The sequence below is a fragment of the Lampetra fluviatilis genome, chromosome 36, assembly GCF_964198595.1.
Source record: "Lampetra fluviatilis chromosome 36, kcLamFluv1.1, whole genome shotgun sequence".
Classification (NCBI taxonomy): Eukaryota; Metazoa; Chordata; class Hyperoartia; order Petromyzontiformes; family Petromyzontidae; genus Lampetra; species Lampetra fluviatilis.
In genome coordinates, this window is record NC_136310.1 from 1745958 (window position 1) to 1765825 (window position 19868).

Here is a 19868-nt window from a genome sequence, read left to right on the forward strand (position 1 = left end):
ACAGGGCCACCTCCACAGCGCACTGAGCTATCATTGGTGGCCAGGTCGCGTCAAGATATATATATAGCTCAGTGCGCCTTACCTGGTAAACAAAAAGTGACAAAATAGATAAAAATAAAATAGTCTGGCAGCGTATATACGTCTACATCAACGATGACAGATGACGATGAAAATCTATTCTCTTTTGCAACGAGCATTTAATTAGTGCGCACGATCACGTACACCGACCGCGGATAGGACATCGGTTCCCACGGCACCGGCGCGGTTCTCAGCCACGCAAAGCGTTCTGCCCTTCCTAGCGATATTTAATTCTTATTATTGAATACTGCAAAGCACGTTTCGCCATTGACTTGTCGGGCATTGAGAGGCAGAGGGGCGCGTGCAGGAGCGATGGGGTTTTTGCGGTCTCACTGGATAATGCACGCACCTTGAGAGCACGTGCTGAAACCCACCGACTACTTTAGTATCAATTTGACTTCCCACGAACTTCGCAGCAGCAGCAGTAGCTGCTGCCCCGTCACGAAAATGTGACGGCTCGCCAAATTTAAACTCCCCACGACGCGTCCCCTCCTCCTTTCTCTCTCTCTCTCTCGCTTTCTCTCTCCCAGGCCCCCGTGTTGATTCTCATTCGCCGCCTCGCTGCGTGGGTCTACGAGCCCAGGCCAGGTATCTCGATTGTCAGTAACCCCAACCTGGGGAGGTGGCATAATTGTAGCGGCTCCAATTTCTTCACGTGGCCGATCACGGTGAATGTTGGGATAACCGTTTTAAATGAGGGGGTGGTTCGTCATTATAATATCCGGATAAAATCAGTTCTATTCAAGTTGAACTACCTTTAAGGTGATACCAATCTTTGCTTTGGCCCAAGGACCATCAAGCCCCCCCCCCAGCCCAAATGAAGTGCTCCTTCCAGATTCACTGGCGTTATCCTGGTCGCAGGTCCCGTCTTCCAAACGTCTGTGTTGCTAAATATATTTATAAATTAAGTGGCATAAAAAAAAAACCCGTGACATCACGACGTTCACAAGCGACATTTTGTAACGCGTCACGACTCGCGGGATAATTGTTCCAATTTAATATTTAACGAGAGCCACCGTGACCGCTTACGAATGCCGAAGCCGCACAAATGATAACGCTACGGTAACCGCTGGATAACAAACGTAACCTCGATTCAAAAAGTGCCCGGAGACATCATTAATAATTCCGCAACCAATTTCCTCTTCGTACGAAATGGAATATTTAAAGAAGGATTCAACCTCCCCCCCTCCTCCCCGCACCGCCGCTAAAAGCGAAGCGCGGCTTTCACGGCGCACGTTCCAACGCTGCAGTGCGGACGGCCAAAATAAACCAATCATAAAACAAGCACCTCAATAAAAACCCAACTACTATAACCATTAGTAAAGTAACACTCGCTCTGTAAGAATACGTGCCCAGGCTTAAGTCAAGTGGCCCCCCAGGGAACACAGTTTCCCGGCACAAGCCCCACAATTAGGCCTTGAATGGTCCCCTGCCTGGTTTCCTTTCCTTCCTTCCATAGCCCCATTATCTCACCTTTGTCATCGGATAATCCGAGCCCCCTCGCTGAGACACCTGAACTGCATTGTTTGGGCTCGGCACGGCGAGCGGGGTTCTGTGGCGGGGGTTGTGGGGGGTAGGGGGGGATACAAATAACGTGGCGACAACAAACCTGGGAACATCCTGCTAAGCGTCGATAACTCATAGCGACGGTGCATCTACAAACCCAGGCATGAAAGAAAGCACGTGGACCGCCTGGATTTCTGCGATGCTTTTTGCAATGCGACTTCGTCCCATGAGACGCGCGATCTGCGATAGCGACGTTACGAGGAGTAGGAGGATGATGATTGATGATGAGTTGGTGCATCACCACATTGTGCGTCGTTATTTTGCTGAAGGCGGAGCGTGATCCAAGTGAGGACATCAAGAGAGTCGGGAAAGCGAACTTGCGATTACCGCTGCTTTATGCAGCTATCCCCATGATATGGTTGGGAGAGGTGATTTCGAAAAGTTTTTTGGCTTGGCCATGTTTTGTTTGTTGTAGTACGGACTTAGATCGATGGCTTTAATTTAAGTTGTCTTGTGGTTGTTGTTGTTGTTTGACTTGCATCCCACTGGGATTTTTGCACACAGCGTTGGTGTACGGTGCTTTTTCTGGAAAACTTTCCAGTTTTTTTCCTGGATTTTTCTGTTTGCGTATAGTCACATAGTCAATTTAAGATGTTTTCTTGTTCATGTTTTTTTGTTTTGTTGCGGTTGCACCCGATTCAAGAACCGAATGGCTCACAGGGCTATGCCAAATAAACTGAGATATAAAATAAAACTGAGAGAATCTGCTAAAAAAGAAAAAAAAGGAGAGAAAACAGAACGTCACGTGGCCTCCAATGGAGAGTGGAGTGACGCCCGACTGCTGGGTTCCAGCGAGGGAGTCGCTGTGACCTTTAAACTTTGAACGTGAATTATTAACGAGACAACTGGTCAGACCAGAGGCTTTGTCCGAATACCCTCAGCAACGACGGGTAGGGGATTCTTGAATCGACTGTGAAAGCCTTTGGTCAACGTTTCCAGGGGAGTCCTAATCACCCCCCAAAAGTGAACTCGTGAGCTCACTCGGGGACCTGATTGCTGCTACCGGTTTTTCATGAAGGCTTTAACAAAAAAACAGATAGCCTCCTCTTGCCAGAGTGTAGTATTATTTAAACATTCAATATGTTTGACGTGCTTTAATTGATTCGCACTTAATTTGGGTAACGCAAGCCCGTTATTTTTTTTGTAGTTCTACCAAACACATCTGATGGCATTCTCCACCCCCCACTCCCCGCAAGCGATTATATTTTATATCTTTGTAATTGTTACATGATGTATGCACATCAAATGGATTGATGATACATCACAGGATCGTGAGAGATGGCGACGGCTTTGGGGAGGCGTTCATCCAGCAGTGGATTAATAATGGCCCACGACGACGATTAAAATCTTATTTTCTATCGTCCACAAAGCAATGTCCGTCGTACAATAACATTTTCCATTCAACCAGAGCGTTGCATATTTAAAAACGGCGAGAACTTCGCGAAAACCCCTTCTTCGATCAATCGCACGTCCATGTGTCAAACTCGCGCAACGGGGAGTGGGGACGGGTGGAGGAGGCTGGGGGGTGGAGGTTGGGGGGGTGGTGAGGGGCACGCGGCACAGAGCCATCTAACACTTTTGCGGGCAGCTGTGTGCCCGTCAACAAGCCACGGTCCCGTGCCCTCGCGTGCGTCCCCGTGTTTTGTCTTCTCCATTCCCTCTCACTGTTTTTTTGGCCACGGTCATCCCACCCCACAGACCCCCCCCCCCCCCACAGACCCCCCCACAGACCCCCCCCCCCCACTGACCCCCCCCACAGACCCCCCCCCCCCCACTGACCCCCCCTCCCCACCATCGGGGCCTCATCTGTGGCCCGCCCTGCGAACGCGAAGCTCTACCACCTCGCGCCCCCCTCCCCGCGGCCCAGGCTCCCATTAAAATCACTCAATATCGCCCCCACCCACCCACACCCCTCTCGTCCAAGTTTCTCCGTACCCAAAAAGCACACTACAGGTTTTCCGTGACACTCAACAAGCGCTGCGCAAAACAACGATGTTTTTTTTCTCTCTCTCTTCTCTCTCTCTCTCCTCCTGAGCGCCGGCAGCGGTCACGGTGTGGTGGTTCAGGCTCGGAGGGCAGTCGCCCTTTCCTGTGCTTATTTAATCTTGCAGCCCGCTACTGCCTTGCCTGCCTGGCTGTGCGCTCCGTCGGTACGCCACCTCATTTGTCCTTCGCGACGCTGGCGCGCGCTCTCTCGCTCTCTCGCTCTCTCTCAAACAGAGACGCTGTTTGGATTACGGGGGGTGCCGTGCTACGAGACAGCTGGTAACCAGCGGCGTGTTTTCGGTTACTTTCCCATAAGGGGGTTGGTTTGGGGGGGGGGGGGCAGTCTTCTCCGTGTTGTCATTCCCTCGTGTAATGCATTCACATTCACGACTACGGTGGGGGGGGGGGGGGGTTACGTAGCCCGTTGCTGGGCATCTGTGAAAAGAGCTTTGCGGCTCATCGGATTCCTCCAGTAGTTTATACATATCCCGATTATGGCATTATGTAGTGCTACGTGCATAAGCGCGTACGTGTGTGTGTGTGTGCGTGCGCAAAAAATACTTGGGTGCAAAATCGGGGGGGGGGGGGTCGAGTGTCTCAGTTTGTGCGCAGAGCTACATCCCGGCCACCTGGGTTCGACTCCTGGGTACGGCCCAGTAGGGTCTGCTACTCCCAAGGTTAACGCAGCCTTAGATAATTACCCTGGGGTTCCCGTGACGTAAATACACCTTCGTAAAAAAAAAAATCCATCCTTAGCTCCCATTTCGTTTAGTGTGAATTAAGGGAGAAACTCACTCATGCTGCTGCCCGCCGGTGCTGTGCGTTAACAAGCAGCAGCACTGGGGAGACAAACGCTGCTGGGTGCGGTGCTGGACACGCCACCCAATATCGTGAGCTTTAATAGGCGCTCGCTAATTGCGCTTTCCCATCGAGCCTGCGAGTCTGAACAGTGGGTCCTTGTCCTCATGCTGGGAGCCGCAGCAGTGCCCTCTCTCTGTTTAGGAGAGCTTGTTCAACGGGAATAAAGTAAACATTGTGGCTGTCAATATTTATAAATTCAGCCGACATTTAAAAGTTAAGTGAATTAAGGTTGATTAGCCTGCTACTTGACTTTATAGGTATGCGTGCGTACGTGAGTGTGTGTGTGTGAGTGTGTGTGAGTGCGTTGGCTACCCACCCCCTCGTGTGCCGTGCCGGCCTTCATTGGTGCTACTCGCTAACAGCAAAAACATATAACTGTTTCGTTACAAATGAATTCTTCAGTCGCCAAGGTAAAGTCACAGTCTAGGAGGTCACCGCTTAGTTTGGGAGAGTTGTGAGTGGTTGCGCTAAGAGGAGCCAGGTCAATCCACTGCTGGGTGAAAGCGCCACCCCCGAAGATGCTGTGGCCGCCTCTCACGATCCTCTGACGTTAATAATACATCGGCACGCAGACCGATTCGTATCGCTCCATCTCCCACGATTGTGCCCGTCCTCTCGCACGCGTTCCCGTCCTTTCACTGCCCACTCGGCTATTTATTCTTCTTGTTAATTTGGTATCGTGATATTTTCAATATATATTTTTTGTTAAATAATCTATTAAATCAGGCTCCCATCTAACATTCCTCCATCATGCCGACAGTCGTTATTGTTTTGGCGAGTGCGTATCTGTGCTATGCCTTTGATGCTACGCCAAGACTAATCAGGGTGCCGGTTATGACCTCGGTATGACACCAGCATCTGCAAAATTCTCAGTGCTTGGCTGTGTACGAACAATACTAATAAGCGCGTTACATTATATTTTTTCGCAGGTAGTGAAGGTTCTTTAAGGTCACCAGCTGCAGCTGCGTTATTTCATTATCCCTCTACGAACCCTTGTTGGCAGCTAGTGGGGTAGCTGTGGAGTGTGTGCAGGCGGTGCAACTGCCTCGGGATCCTACGGGGCTGGAGAGGAAGTATGACAAATGGGCCCTCCCTTTATTCTTAGGTTTTTTCCGGTAAAGTCACGTAGGTAAAAAATTGTAATTAATAAAAGTAAAATAAAATAAAAATAAAATAAAAATCACGACGTTTCGGAGGCAACACAAGCTTCCGTCTTCAGGTGGAACCGTCACAGCACGATAGCTGTATCAAGTATATGAGAGATTCCAAGAGACACTACCCCGTATATATACTGGTTGAGGGGGGGGGGGATGAGCCAGGACAGGCCCCTCCCCTCCCCCCCATTTAAATCCTCGCACCAGGACTCCAGGCAAACTCCGTGCAATGCCACCGATTGTTGGTGCGTTTCTATGTGCTGCATTCACGATAATCATTATTGCAATAAAGTTCTTCACCTACCAGCAAATTTCCGAGCGATTCTCAAGAGACGTTCCCAGGAGGGTCTTTAATTTGGCACCGTGATCATTTTTGTTTTAAACTTGCAACACGTGAATTGGTGTATGGCGTCCAAATACCCAAGACACCTCTGGAAGACTCGAACAATTAACACGGCAACACTAGCATTAGGTTTCAGCGAGGAACAAACATATGTATCCACCGATGTACAATTAAGATAATTGAATTATGTTGTAGATTAAACCGTACATTGTATTTAAAAGTTATATCGGTTGAAGGGCTGTTAGTAATGTGATCTTCGAGTTCAGTGTTTACACGTCATCGCTCTGCGATGTGTTTTCAGGGCTGTACAGCGGCGTTATTATGCCCCACAATGTCCGACGTTTCGCTCGATGCCCTAGAAGCTTCTTCAAGCAGCCAAACTTAATTCCTGAAGCAGCTCTCAGAACGGCGAACGAGCTCTCAAGCACGTGGCGCGAAACGTCAGACACCGTGCTGAACAGCACGCGGTTACGACCCGTAAGAGCCGTAACAGCGCCACCGCAAAAAAAACTCCGCCCGCGTTTCACATTTCACGTTCAACTTGCATTTAGCAGCCATTAGAAAAAAAACGTCAAAAGTTACGCAGTTCAAAGTTGAAACGTGCGTGGACCGTGAGCCACGTGAAACAATGCCCCCACCAGGTAACTAACTCTTGACTAACAAGTCACTTACCGACGAATTGACCTTTTGGTGGTTGAGGGCTGCCAATTTAAACCGAACCCAGCTGGGACGGATCCAGGAGCGGCAGTGCGAGAGGGGTCAACTTACCCACTCCACGAAGAGTCTCCTTCTTACTCCCCCCCCCCCCCATGTTTCTGGCCACCCAGTCTCCCCGTCAAGAATTCACCGTTCCAGTGGGAGGCTGTGCACCAGGATAGAAAAAACTTTCGGACTTTGTTGCTACTTATTTCACATGGACAAGTGTTTTACGGAGGGTTTGTACAAATTGGAGCAGTTAGCGATGTTGATACGAGCCCGGGCGACCCGAGTTGGAATCCTGCTCACGGCCAACACCAGTGACGTTTATCTGAATCGGTTCTGGGCCTCCCGTAGGTCCATTCGGCCTCAAAATGAGTATCTGGTGCTGGCCACCCACCCTGTCGTGTGCAGTGCCGGCCTTCATTAGGTGCTCGCTAATAGCACTTGCCCCAAGAGTCTGTAGAGGCTATAGGGCGCATCTTTGCCTCTATTTTGTATCACTTGCGGCACTCGTTTTATTTGTTTGATGGAAATCATGAAAAAACTGTAAGTCATGATGTAATCAATAGAAACTGGTGACACATGCTGATGTCACAACATTGATGATGTCATCAGTGATTCTTTAACGGTAGATGTTAGGCATCGAAGAATGAATCGATTGGAATAGAGATCGATCACCGTGGGCGCATTATATAAAGGTGCGCGTCTATTGCGGATGAAGAGGAATGTTCACGTGAGCTTCAGAAGTAGTTCTGCAATGTCAACTTCCGCTAGCCAGAGTGCTCCGGGTGGAAATGAATGAATTCCATGATATTGCCGACAGCGCAACATTGGAATACAATGGGGGGGGGGCGGAGGGGGGAAGAAGTTATTTAAATAAAATATAGACTTCACTATTCGACGTATTTTACGTACATAATATCGTTAATCTTCAACTCATCTAATTGTTTGATTTATCTTAAGGGGACGACTAGGAGATGATCAAGTTTAGCACACAAGCTTTCGCGACCAAATAGCATCCATGATATCGTTTATTTTGATGTTTGTACAGACGAGAAAGTCCTCTATTCACAGACCTCCACTGACCAGCTTGGTGAAGTATGGTCACAAACTCCAAGCCCTACAACGTAGAGAGCCCTGTATAGGGGTCTCTATATTGTTTGGGTTATTCACTGGTTAGAAAAGAGACGTTGCAAAAAAAAAGACAAAGAGCCCCGATAAAGCCTTGGCAGGCTGTTGGGGCAAGTGCTGTAATCGAGCACCTATGAAGGCCGACACGGAATACGAAGGGGGTGGGTGGCCAGCACCACGCCCGTCCGCCTTTGTCTCCCCAGTGGCGATGATTTTACACAGCGCACCACAGGTAATCATTTGAGGCCGAGTCGACCTAGGCGAGGGCCAGGATCAGTACAGATACGCGTCACTGGTGGTGGCCTTGATCGGGAATTGAACTTGGTTTGCCGGGTTCGGAGTGAGGCTAACCGCTACACCACATTTCAAAGCGTGCACACACACACACACATATGGATCAGAGTATTGTTTTGTACAACTGAGTGATGCCTTCACTCACTGCCTGTGAACCAAGATAAACTTCAGCGATAATTGTCACTTTCGCAATTCAAATAGAAAAGAAAAGATCCAATGACATCGTATTTTGATGAGCACGGCACAATGTGTTGCTACGTTTGTTTGATTTGAGCACAGTTGCATGGGTTGAAGAATCTACAATATATTGTGCTAAATATACATTTCGAAATCAAAACACACAAAAGCACAAAACATAAACTGTTGCTAACACACAAAACCTTACAGTAAATCAACCAATATTTGTTTATTACTAAAGAATTAAAGTTAAAAAACACACTCGTGACCATTATCCGAACCGTTCCTGAGCCTCCTCTAGGTCGACTCGGCCTCAAATAAGTACCTGGTGTGATGTGCAAACATCAGGACTGCGGAAACAAAGGTGGCCGGGCGTGGTGCCTGCCACCCACCCCCTCGTGTGCTGTGTTGGCCTTGAGACGTGCTCGCTAACAGCACTTGCCCCAACAGTCTGTTAAAGGCTATGCACGGGGGATCTTTGTCTTTGTGTGCCACGTGCATGTGTGGTTGCATTACGCGCATCCACGTGCATCTGAACCGTAACGCGTCAAGACGTTTTGCCCATTTAATTCAATAAAATATTATACCCGATATTTTTTTTATGCAGCCCATAGTGACATTGGTATCCCTGCAGTGCTCGAGAACTTGCATTGAACATTTTATACTTACGACGGTTGTAACTTGCGCCCCCCAAAAGTGTATTGGGTTACCAAAACCAACAACATCAGGTCCCCTGACCTTTGTCTTAGCAGCCAGTAAAAAAAAACTACGACCCCCAACCCATTAACAAGCCTCTTCCCCCGCAGTCTCCAAAATTTCATATTTTATAACCGTCTATAAAAATGGAAACCCAAGTCCTCGCTGCTGGATACACAAACTTGTTCGAGCGACACGAGGCAGAGGAGGAGGGGGGGGGTGGCGCTCGTGCATTGCATAGACACGTAACGTATCGACTGCGATACGGGAGTTGACGTGTATACTAAATCGATTTAAAACGGCCATCTATCCAGGAGGCGCGCGAACGCGCTCGGTGGAAACATGTGGTGGGCGTTTGTTTGCTTGCGACGATGAACGCGGAGTGAGTGAGCAGGAGGGAAGAGGCGTCTGCAAGGAGAAGATGATGCGTCACGACGTCTGGCAGAAGAAGTTTTTCATTGTGATCGTCGGCCATCATCTATCCACTGCTGGATGAAGCTCTCCCTACCCCTGAACATTGGAGCCCGATTGCACCGCTGCATCTGGTGTGGATGGAATCATCCCTCCGTGTAAAAAAGTGACATTTAAAAAATATATTTAAATATACGGTTAATGTACAGCAGGTGTGTATGGGTAAGAATATAACGCTATACTTCTTTCGAAAACTGTACTACAAAGGACAAGCACACGTGTACAGGATTAACTTAATACAAATTACCTTATTTTGCCATTAACATGCGTGGCATACGTATCACGCGGCCCACCTGTAAATTACTTCTACGTATGCCGAAAAAATAAATCTTAAAAAGAGCTTAAAGTTTATAATGGCATTAGTGGTAATTCTTTCACACCTCCCCTCCATTGAGCTCTCCTAACATGTCGTCGGCCAGGTAGATTTCTGAGCTCAAACACTAGAGGACGCCAATGAATCCAGCAGACGCGCAAAGACTAAGATCCCCCGTATAGACTCACACTGCTGAGGGCAAGTGCAGGGCTCGTCGAGGGTGTAGTTTGGGCCAGCACGTGGAGTGCAAACGTCGGACACGATGCCAAACAACATGCGGTAACAACTCAAAAACACAACGGAGAGCCGATGGACACATTCACCGACACAACAAAGGCCAGGATCCCTTGTGTTGCCCCAACAGACTGTTGGGCCAAGAGCTTTAAGCGGGCACCTATGAAGGCCAGCTCTGCGCATGGAGTGGGGGTTGGCCAGCTTTCTGCACGGCCGTCTTTATCTCCCCAACGCTGATGTTTACACACCGCGGCAGGTTCAGTACCCATGTAACGCAGATACGTACGTGTTGTCCTCCCCACCGGGCATCGGTTTTGTTACGTACGGTGCGAGAAAGAAGTCGACATCGGGATAATTCGTCACCGGTGTTGGCCGTGAGCGGGAATCTAACTCGGCATCACAAGTCGCCAGCCACGACACTACCGCTCCTCGGCGCAGACGTACACAGCCACGCGCACCTAGGAACAGGATGTTCACCGTGTGTGGCGTTGTGGTTGTTTTTTTACACAGCTCCTGCCAACTCGCTGCTGGACGTTGTGGTCATTATTGGGCTTACTTCACCACGCTGGTCAAGTGCGAGTTGGTTGGCGAAGGGCAGTGCAGCCAAAAGCAATTGTTGTACTGTCTTGATATGCTCCCAACTAGGATATATATATACACACACAATCACTCTCCCCACTGCGTTCACCAAACCCACACCGCGCCTTGCAACGATTTTTTTCGTGTTCCCATCGCACTTTAATGAAAATAAATAAAGTGAATTAAGGGAATACGCCTAATTATATTATTGTCGAGCAGTCGTTAGGGAACGGCTTAAGACTGCGCTTGAGCACCCAGGTTTTATTTATAAATCACGGACGGCCGAAGCGTGGATTCGAACCCTGACAATCGAAAACTCTGCTGGCTCGGAGCGCGACACATTTACGTTTACAAGACGTCCCGGGAAGAAAGACGCACCACCCCCTCCCAACACTGGTACCCCGGGGGTCAAAACATTGTTTTAAATATATATTTGGTCGCACACAATACGCACACACACAACTATTTGGTTATTACGACTCAACACCAACTTTTTATTTAATTTAAAATACAGGGAGCTCAAGTGCGTCTTATAATCCAGATAATACGGTAGCTTCCCCCCCATCCACCCCCCCCCCCCTTCTCCACCTGACCCAAAGAGGCAACTCTTGGAAACAATGTCACGGCCTCTTCATTGAATAGACTCGCCGGTGTGTGTGCATCCGCGAGTTGCGAGCCTGTTTATAGGTCGACTCAGCCTCAAATGAGTACCTGGTGTGGGGAGTGCAAACATCCCCTCTGGGGAGACAAAGGCGGTCGCGTGAGATGTTGACAAACCCAACCCCTCGTGTGCCGTGCCGGCCTTTTTGTCGGTGCTTCTCGCTAACAGCACTTGCCCCGACAGTCTGGTACAGGCTATCCGGGGGATTTTTGTCTTTGTTTATAGAAACACAGGCCACGGGACACAACACAAACACAACTCCCACGAGGCGGTCTATTACCACGGACCCCCCCCCTCCATCCCCTCCAATTCCCACACAGACTCGCACAGGACCGACCCATGCTCTATAAACCACACTCCTCCTCGAGTCCACATAGCAGTGGATTGACTAAAGGACTGCGCTCATGTTCCTATATTACATATGCATAGTTAGATACGTGTGTGTGTATATAGCACTGTGCATATAATCGTCAACGGGTAGCTATTGGCAACACTGCATCACGCGAGCGCGATAGATGAAACAATGGGCACGGGTTGTTTTTATTTACACCCTCCCCCCTGTCCACCCACTAGGGGCATTCATGGGTTAACCGCAGTTACCAGTTAGCCGACCGGCTGGGCCACGTTGCGCCGTGGGGTAAAGTGTGGTTACTCTTCCCACCTCTTCCACGACATGTGGCCAGCGTGAAAGCGGAGTGGATTTCCAGGGGTTTCCCCCTCCCGTGGGTGTCAACCCTTCCGCCAAACAGTCTCGCGAGGCCGGACGGTGCAGGTGCTGCACCTTTAACCAAAACTAAAAACCCACGGCGTTCAGAGGCGAAGATGCTGTCCGTCTCGCTTTGCTCGGAAGTAGAAAAAAAAACCTCGCTCGTTCTTCCCACACGCCCACCCCCCCCAAAGCCAAATTTCTTGGCCGTTCACCATGACCTCGTTAGGGGTCACGGGTTTGATGGGGGACGTGGGGGGTGAGAGCCGGGGTGGATGAAGTTAGAAGCCGGGAGCTACCGTTTCTTGCAAGAGTCGCGTCTCCCCCGCACGTGTCTCCCCCCGCACGTGTCTCCCATATGCCGCCAGGAGCGGGCTACTTTGCGCTGCTAACTGTTCAACTCCGTCGAGCGCCAATTCGAGCACACCACGCACACGTGCCTGGCTCACATCATGAACCATTTACATCAGCGGCGGCGGCAGTAGTCGCTGTAGTCATCTATCCACTGCTGGGTGAAGGCCTCCACAAACAGTGATGTTGGTCATAATATTTAACAATTGTCAACGACATTGTGGCTTAAAAACATTAAAATATAAAAAATATTCGGCAACGTTTTGGGCAATGGTCCTTCATAGCACGTGTTGTGGTCATATCGGATGTTTGACTATACTTCACCACGCTGCTATTCGCGCGAGTTGGTGATGATAGGTGGGTGGCGAGGGAGACCCAGGACCGGTTCAGTTTTGAATCAGCCCACTGCTTGACAGCCGTGGTCTGGAATCGGTGTCCGAAGTGTGGCCGTGTTCAAAGCGCAGTGCGCTAACCACTGCACCACCGCTCCACCAATTACATAACTGTATTTATACCGCATATTGCACGGACATCACTGGGGTCACGGTGGCGAGATGTTAACTACTTCACCTGGTATACAGGAGGGCTTGGGTTCGATCCCGACCCTGACGCCTGCTGTATATTTGGAGTTTGCGTGTTATCCCCATAGTCGCGTGGGTTTTTTTCTCCCGGTTTCTCCGTTTTCTTCCCTTCCACATTTAAAATCGACATCACCCGCGGAGTGTATTTGGCCGCTGTACATGTGCACGTGATCAGCCACTTCGTCGAGCTATCATGTGGCCAGGTTGCTTCTGATAAAAAATAACTCCATATCTCAGTGGGCCTTACCTGGTTAAACAATACTTTTAGATAAATCAATTACACAGCAGCTCGGACAAAAGGTCGATATTAAAATCGACACGGGGTGTTCGTCCGAGATGGCTGCAATCACAGAGAGAGCAACGCCGAGTCTATTAAAGAGCAATAATAGACTCGGCGTTGCACACATCTGCCTATCCAAATGTTAAATGTAGAATAATATCGAAGCGTCCGCGCTGGGAGTTGCGTGCAGATTTTTAGAAGGTGCGTTAGCCGAGAATATCTGAACCGGTCCTGGGCCTCCATGAGGTCGACTCGGCCTCAAATGAGTACCTGGGTACGGTGCGTAAACATCGCCACTGGGGGAGAGACAAAGGCGGCCGTGCGTGCTGCTGGCCACCCCACCCAACCCCGTCGTGCGCCGTGCCAACCTCCTCGTTCGGTGCTGAAACAACACTTGGCCCAAAAGTCGGGTAAGGCTATACGGGGGGCCTTTGTTTGTGTTATTGTAGTCGGTTGCCTGGGGGGGTGCGAGGGATGTTTGGGTGGACTGTGACTCAGGGGAGAGTCGGCAGAAGCCTTCAGCCAGCAGCGGATAAATTGTGGCCGATGATGAAATGGCAAGAACAGATGGACAATACGTTGTTAACATTGTTACGCCATTATATTTACTGTATGCATGTAAACAATAACAGCAATACATTACTTTGTTATATATATTTATATGAGAACGAGTATTAATTAGGGCAGTATCCATAATCCACCATAACGCATAATTACGATTATGCTTTACAAATATACAATTACGTTGATAAATATATTTTAATGCACACATACGTACACATGTACTGTAGTTAATTACTAAGATACGAAAAAAATTATGCTGCGGTTACAAAAGTAACGCGTTTAGTTTTATTTGCACAAATGCAAAGGTATAAAAAATTCACCAATTTTTTATTGCACATATACTGCAATACGTTGCACCAATACGTCTACCACGTTGAAGAGTTTATAATACCATGTAATGTAAACGCAATGTATTATTAAATCACGGTATATTATGTTTTACACACACAGGATGTAACGTTGCGTTTGCACTCACGCTTGCACTCACGCGTAGCTTGCATAATAATCAATATTTTGCAAAACATTCACATTTCAACACGAACGCACACCAAAGACAAACAACCGCACATATTCTGAGCTAACACAAACAATCGAGCGCGGTTCGTTATTACTGGACAAGAATCCATTGCACGGTAACGGAATTGCAGCGCGCGAAACGACATCAAAGTGTACGTGCGTCGAACCCTGCGAATCGGAGGTGCGGGGTCAGGACAAACTAAAAACAAAGAGCAGTTATAAAGACCCGCGCTGACCAGCGTGGTGAAGTATGGTCAAACAACCCCCTCCCCCGCGTGACCGACGCACCTAAACCACGACCCCCCCCACCCTCCCCAAATCCGTAGACGCTGCGGATTCACCAGCCTTGGCGTCGACCGAGGAGGTGAAGGAGCAGCAGCAGCAGGAGGTGCTAACACCCACTGGGTATGAACGAGAACGACTTCTGGATGTGACCACGGCTCCGCTATACAACGCGCGGGCCGCTGCATCTTTTCCATCCTGCAGCGATGTGGCCGAGAACATGACACGAGAGCGGATAACCGCGATGATGTCTGCCTTCGCAGTGGCAAGTCCGTGTTAACGCCGGGGGAAACGCGGTCCCGTGTGGCTCATCGAGAGCTGCCCCCTCATCACCGACCCACTCGTGTACTCGTTAATTAGGAGCACCGAGCAGCGCCCGACTAATTAATGCGGCTCCTGCGCATGGAGCGGCGCGCGCGCGCGCTAATTGAAGAGTAACCGGTGCCTAAGTGTGCGTTTGGTTTACTGGTGTGTGTGTGCGTGTCGACTACCGTGCGTGCTGGTGGTACACGTGTGTGTGCTGGTGGTATACGTGTGTGTGCTGGTGGTACACGTGTGTGTGTGTGCTGGTAGTACACGTGTGTGTGTGCTGGGGGTACACGTGTGTGTGTGCTGGTGGTACACGTGTGTGTGTGCTGGTGGTACACGTGTGTGTGCTGGTGGAACACATGAGTGTATGCTGGTGGTACACGTGTGTGTGCTGGTGGTACACGTGTGTGTGCTGGTGGTACACGTGTGCGTGCTGGTGGAACACGTGTGTGTGTGCCGGCTACCGTGCGTGGGGGTGCTACACGTGTGTGCGTGTGTCCGCCACGAGCGTGGTGGTGGCGGCACACACGTGTGTGTGTTGGTGGTACATGTGTGTGGGTGTTTGTTGGTGGTACACGTGTGTATGTGTCGTGGTGGTGGCAGAGTGGTTAGCGCACGGCGACCCGAATTCCATTGCCGGCCAACAATCGATGACAAACATCCGAACCGGTCCTAGTCCTCACTTAGGTTGACTCAGCATTAAATGAGTGCACGGTGCGGTGTGTAAAAAAAAAAAAGCGGCCGGGCGTGGTGCTGGACAACCATCCCGTCGTGTGCCTTCAGAGATGCTCGCCAAAGCACTTGCCCCAACGGTCTGTTAAGGCTATACGGGGGATCTTTGTTAAAGGTTGTATGTGTGTGCGCATGTGTAAGAGTGTGTGTGTGTATATCTTTTTTGTGCGTGTTGACATGTGTATATATGTACATGTGTATCTGTTCGCAAGGGGGAATGTGCGTATATTTGGTGTTGACTTGTGTGTCTGCGCATCGTGCATTCGAACGTTCGCGTTTCTCGTGCACGCGCGCGTTTGTCCTCATGTGCCTTGATGTTGGTATGCAGCCGTGTACGTGCGCGTGTGTGCATTCGTTTACGCATCACACCAGCATGCAGGTATACAGCTTTTAAGGCCGAATCCAGGACATGAGAGACAAAGGCAACCGTGCGTGGTGCTGACCCCCCCTTCCCTCCCATCCCCTCGTGTGCTTTCCCGGCCTTACTAGCAGACGTTCGCTCACCGCACTTGCCCCAACAGTCTAGAGAGGGGATGGAGAGGAGGGGGGGAGAATCTTCGTCTTTGCGTCAATTCGTTCCTCGCGTGAGTTCCACGCGCCGTGCAGACACGAGCGACAGAAGCCGGACAGCGGCAAGTTTACAGCCCCGACACCCCCCACCCCTTTACGACCACCAATGGCACTTGAGTCGCGATCATTCTGGTTGCATCACTGCGCGCCTGGCTACTGCAGTAGAGGCGCGTCCGAGACCGGTGCGTGGTACGCGGCACGTACCAGTGTGTGGCACGCGGCACGTACCAGTGCGTGGCACGTGGCACGTACCAGTGTGCGCGTGCGTGCTTGGGTATTGGAAAGCGGAGGCGCGGTTGGTTCGCTCGCTCGCTCGACGCGCTGCGAACCCGGCCGGTTCCACCGGAGTTCGATTCGCGCTCACGGTCAATCAAAACACGCCGAGTATCGGAACCAGTCTCTCCCATTCGGGACTCCCCTCCACCCCCCCACTAGGTCGACTTGGCCTCAAATGCGTCCCCGGTGCGATGCGTATTAACATCGGCACTGGGGAGACAAAGGCGGCCGCGCTGGATTGTTGGCCGCCACCCCCCCCCCCCTCGTGGGCTGTATCGGCCTTCATCGGTGCTACTCGATGACGGCACTTTCCCCAACAGTCTGTTCGGACTATAGGGGGGAAGTCTTTGTATATGTACATGCATACACGTGGGTGTGCGTGGGTGCCTGTGTGTGCGTGCGTGGGTGTGTGTGCGCGTTAGCGCGAGTGCACGCGTGTGTGTACGTGTGTGTGTGTGGATACTAAGTCGCTTCGTCGCCGGCTTTTCTCCTGGACTGTAACATCAACTCGGATTCGTAAATCGGTAACCGCTAACCGAATGAAAACACAAGTCAAATACTGGTTACCGGTTTTCCGCACATATACAAACACAGTATATATATTATTATTATTTTACCAACCGAGGGAGACAGCTGTCACGGCGGTGTCACGCTCACCAACACGCACCAGACTTGCAATCCAGTGAGGTCGCCGTCCGGTTCGATTCAACCTCCCGGCGCGGCAGCTAAACGACGGCGGCGAGTTTCTTACCCCCCCAAACCCAGCCCCTTCTGCCCACCCATCATCATCAGCAGCAGCAGCAGCAGCAGCGTGAATGGGTTCACAACGATCAAGTCGATGGGCGGGTCGCGTGTGGTGGGGTAAAGTGTGGGTACTCCGACCACTTCAAAAGACGTCGGGCCAGCGTGGAAGAGGTGGCAATGGAGTGGAAGAGTAGGCCAAACACCCCCCCAGAGCTGCCTGGAGTGAAGGGCCCTTCCGACAGCAGCGGCGTGACTAAGCAATTGCAGGACTGCACCTTGTCAAAATAAGATCGACATTGCATTCAATGGCAGCCGATATAGTCCTAAACAATAGATTTGTATTGTATATACATATATAGAATGTGCACAGTGACTACCACATATTGTATGCAGCAGATTAAATCACGTACACGCTCTGTACAAGTATACACGTTCTGTTCTAGAGTACAATTACCTGGCGAAATATACATTATGTCCACACCTGAACACAAATATACACCAATCAGTAGCATTTATTAGTATGTCACATTGGACACTCCCATAAAGGACATTGCTTATAGCCATTAATAGTCGTATATGTAAACGTTCTTCGCCAGGTAAAAATGCGTTGGGGTGGAGCGGTGGCATAGTGGTTAGCGCACTGTGCGCTATGAACTCGTGAGACCTCTGTTCGATTCCGGGTCCCGCATCAGTGTGACGAGTGATGTCCGAAGCCGGCCACGCGTCTAAGCTTTCCCTCCGCTCCCGTTAACCAGCGTGGTGAAGTATGGTCATTAACGTCATTATCGACACGAAAGGAGCAGGCCTTCCAGCCCCACGGTGGTTTGATTGATTGACAAATGGGCAGTAAAACTATGATTATTATCATCATCATCACGTGTTATTGTTTAGAGTTCACGCCAATGCATGTGCACATATTAGAGCGGGTCTCTATGCGCGCGCGCACATGTGTGTGTGTAAGCGCCGCGTTTAAATTATTAATGCTGCTATTAACTTTGAGCATAATAGAGGCGACACGATTCAACACTGTGGGGGAACCACACGGGCACGGCTTTCTTATTAATCTAACGATGAATCTATTCGACGATTGGAATCGATGCGAAGTATTTATAAGTTTCGCAACAAATTATACGAGCGTGATGATGTAGGCTAACTCGTTGCGGGTAACGGAGCGAACACAGCTGTACAAACGAGACGCAAACAAAGTCGACGCCAAGATATGACAACGCCAAAAGCGCAGCCCTGCAAGTGCTTTCTCTCACCCCACTTCTGTTCGCCTGGGTCTGCCACTTCAAAAGAAGGCATCTCTAGAGGAGACCGCTAATAGAACGTGCTTGGCCTACTCCTCCACGCTAACCAGACGTCTTGGAAGCGCTACGTGATACACTAGATAAATAACTATAATTAATTCCAGATTTTGTTTGCGACGATTAACCGTAGCGATAGGAGGTACACGCTCATCCATTGAATTCAGCATGTGGATGCAAATGGTGCCACGTGTGTCGGATGAGGTTCTAGGGTGTGAGTGGAACAACACGAGCTGCACGATAGACACACACACTCACATCGGATACACACAAAGACCCCCTGCATATACCAGTTTGGGGGCAGCTGTTGTTTGCGAGCACCTATTAAGGCCACCACGGCACAGGGTGGCCAGAACCACCACTCCCGGCCGCCTTCCCCTCCCTACTACCCGCGGATGTTTGTTTTGCACAATGAATGCACCAGTTGCTGGTTTCATGCTGAGTCGACCTAGTGGTCGATTCAGCGCGTGTGTGCGCACTGAAATACCGCGAGTACTCTAAGCCATTGCACAGACAGACAGCTGGACAACACACGAGCAAATCAGAGTTCTGTATCCGAGACAGATATACACGACTATTATTCATTTTAAATGTGTAACGATGCACTTTCTGGAAGGGATGGGGAGTAGACAATGCTTCCTGTAACGGAGTGAGAATTCCGCAATTAAACGACGATTTGGAAGTCCAGCCGCTCATCGGTTTCCACTCGGAAAGCAGCATCAGCCGAATTTAGTGATCACAATCCCGGCGATCGGTGGACCGAGTAACTCGCCTCCCGTGGGATTACCGACGCTACATCCGATAGAAAGCAAGCACACACCCGTTGCCAGTAAGCTATGCACTATGATCATCATCATAATTCACGTAGATCTTTGCACATGTCAATAATGCAGCTTTCCGTTCATGTAACACAAATGCACACGCACGCACATATATGTACAATATATAAAATGTACACATTTTAAAAACGGAACGTGCACGTGTGGGTGTGCTCACGGCTGCAGAGCGACAGGCACAGAAACAAAAAGAAAAAGTCTCACAAGTAAGCCAGAGCGGGCCAGCAATAAACAGCACCGATTAAAGTCGGGACACGAGGAGAGTTCGCGCGCACCGTCTAGCACTGTGCATGCTAAACCGTTGTTAAGAACTTGGGGTGAAATCGACGACGGGAGGTGAGAATTTCAATGCGGAGCCGTGCGATACAATAATAATAATACTCAAGTGACAGCATCCGTAGTACTCACAACAGCAAAGACAAAGATCCCCGCCGTGTAGCCTTAACAGACTGTAGGGGCAAGTGCTGTTAGCGAGCACCTATGAAGTCCGGCACGGCAAACGAGGGGGTGGGTGGCCAGCACCACGCCCAGTCGCCTTTGTCCCCTTTTAGCGATGTTTTATATGAGTCCG

The 19868-nt window shown here is 50.0% G+C and overlaps 1 protein-coding gene across 2 annotated transcripts in view; it reads right to left on the minus strand.

Annotated features, from left to right (window-relative positions):
• The window catches only part of LOC144945017 (histone-lysine N-methyltransferase MECOM-like), a 247443-nt gene that overhangs the window by 220215 nt on the left and 7360 nt on the right, over window positions 1-19868 (minus strand). The window contains exon 1 of one of the 2 annotated variants that reach the window (XM_078873181.1): window positions 19706-19722. The exons of the other annotated variant lie outside the window; for it this stretch is intronic. The gene's annotated coding sequence lies outside the window, so the exon portion shown is untranslated. Of the gene's footprint in view, window positions 1-19705; window positions 19723-19868 lie in introns of those variants that run through there. 2 annotated transcript variants of the gene reach the window in all.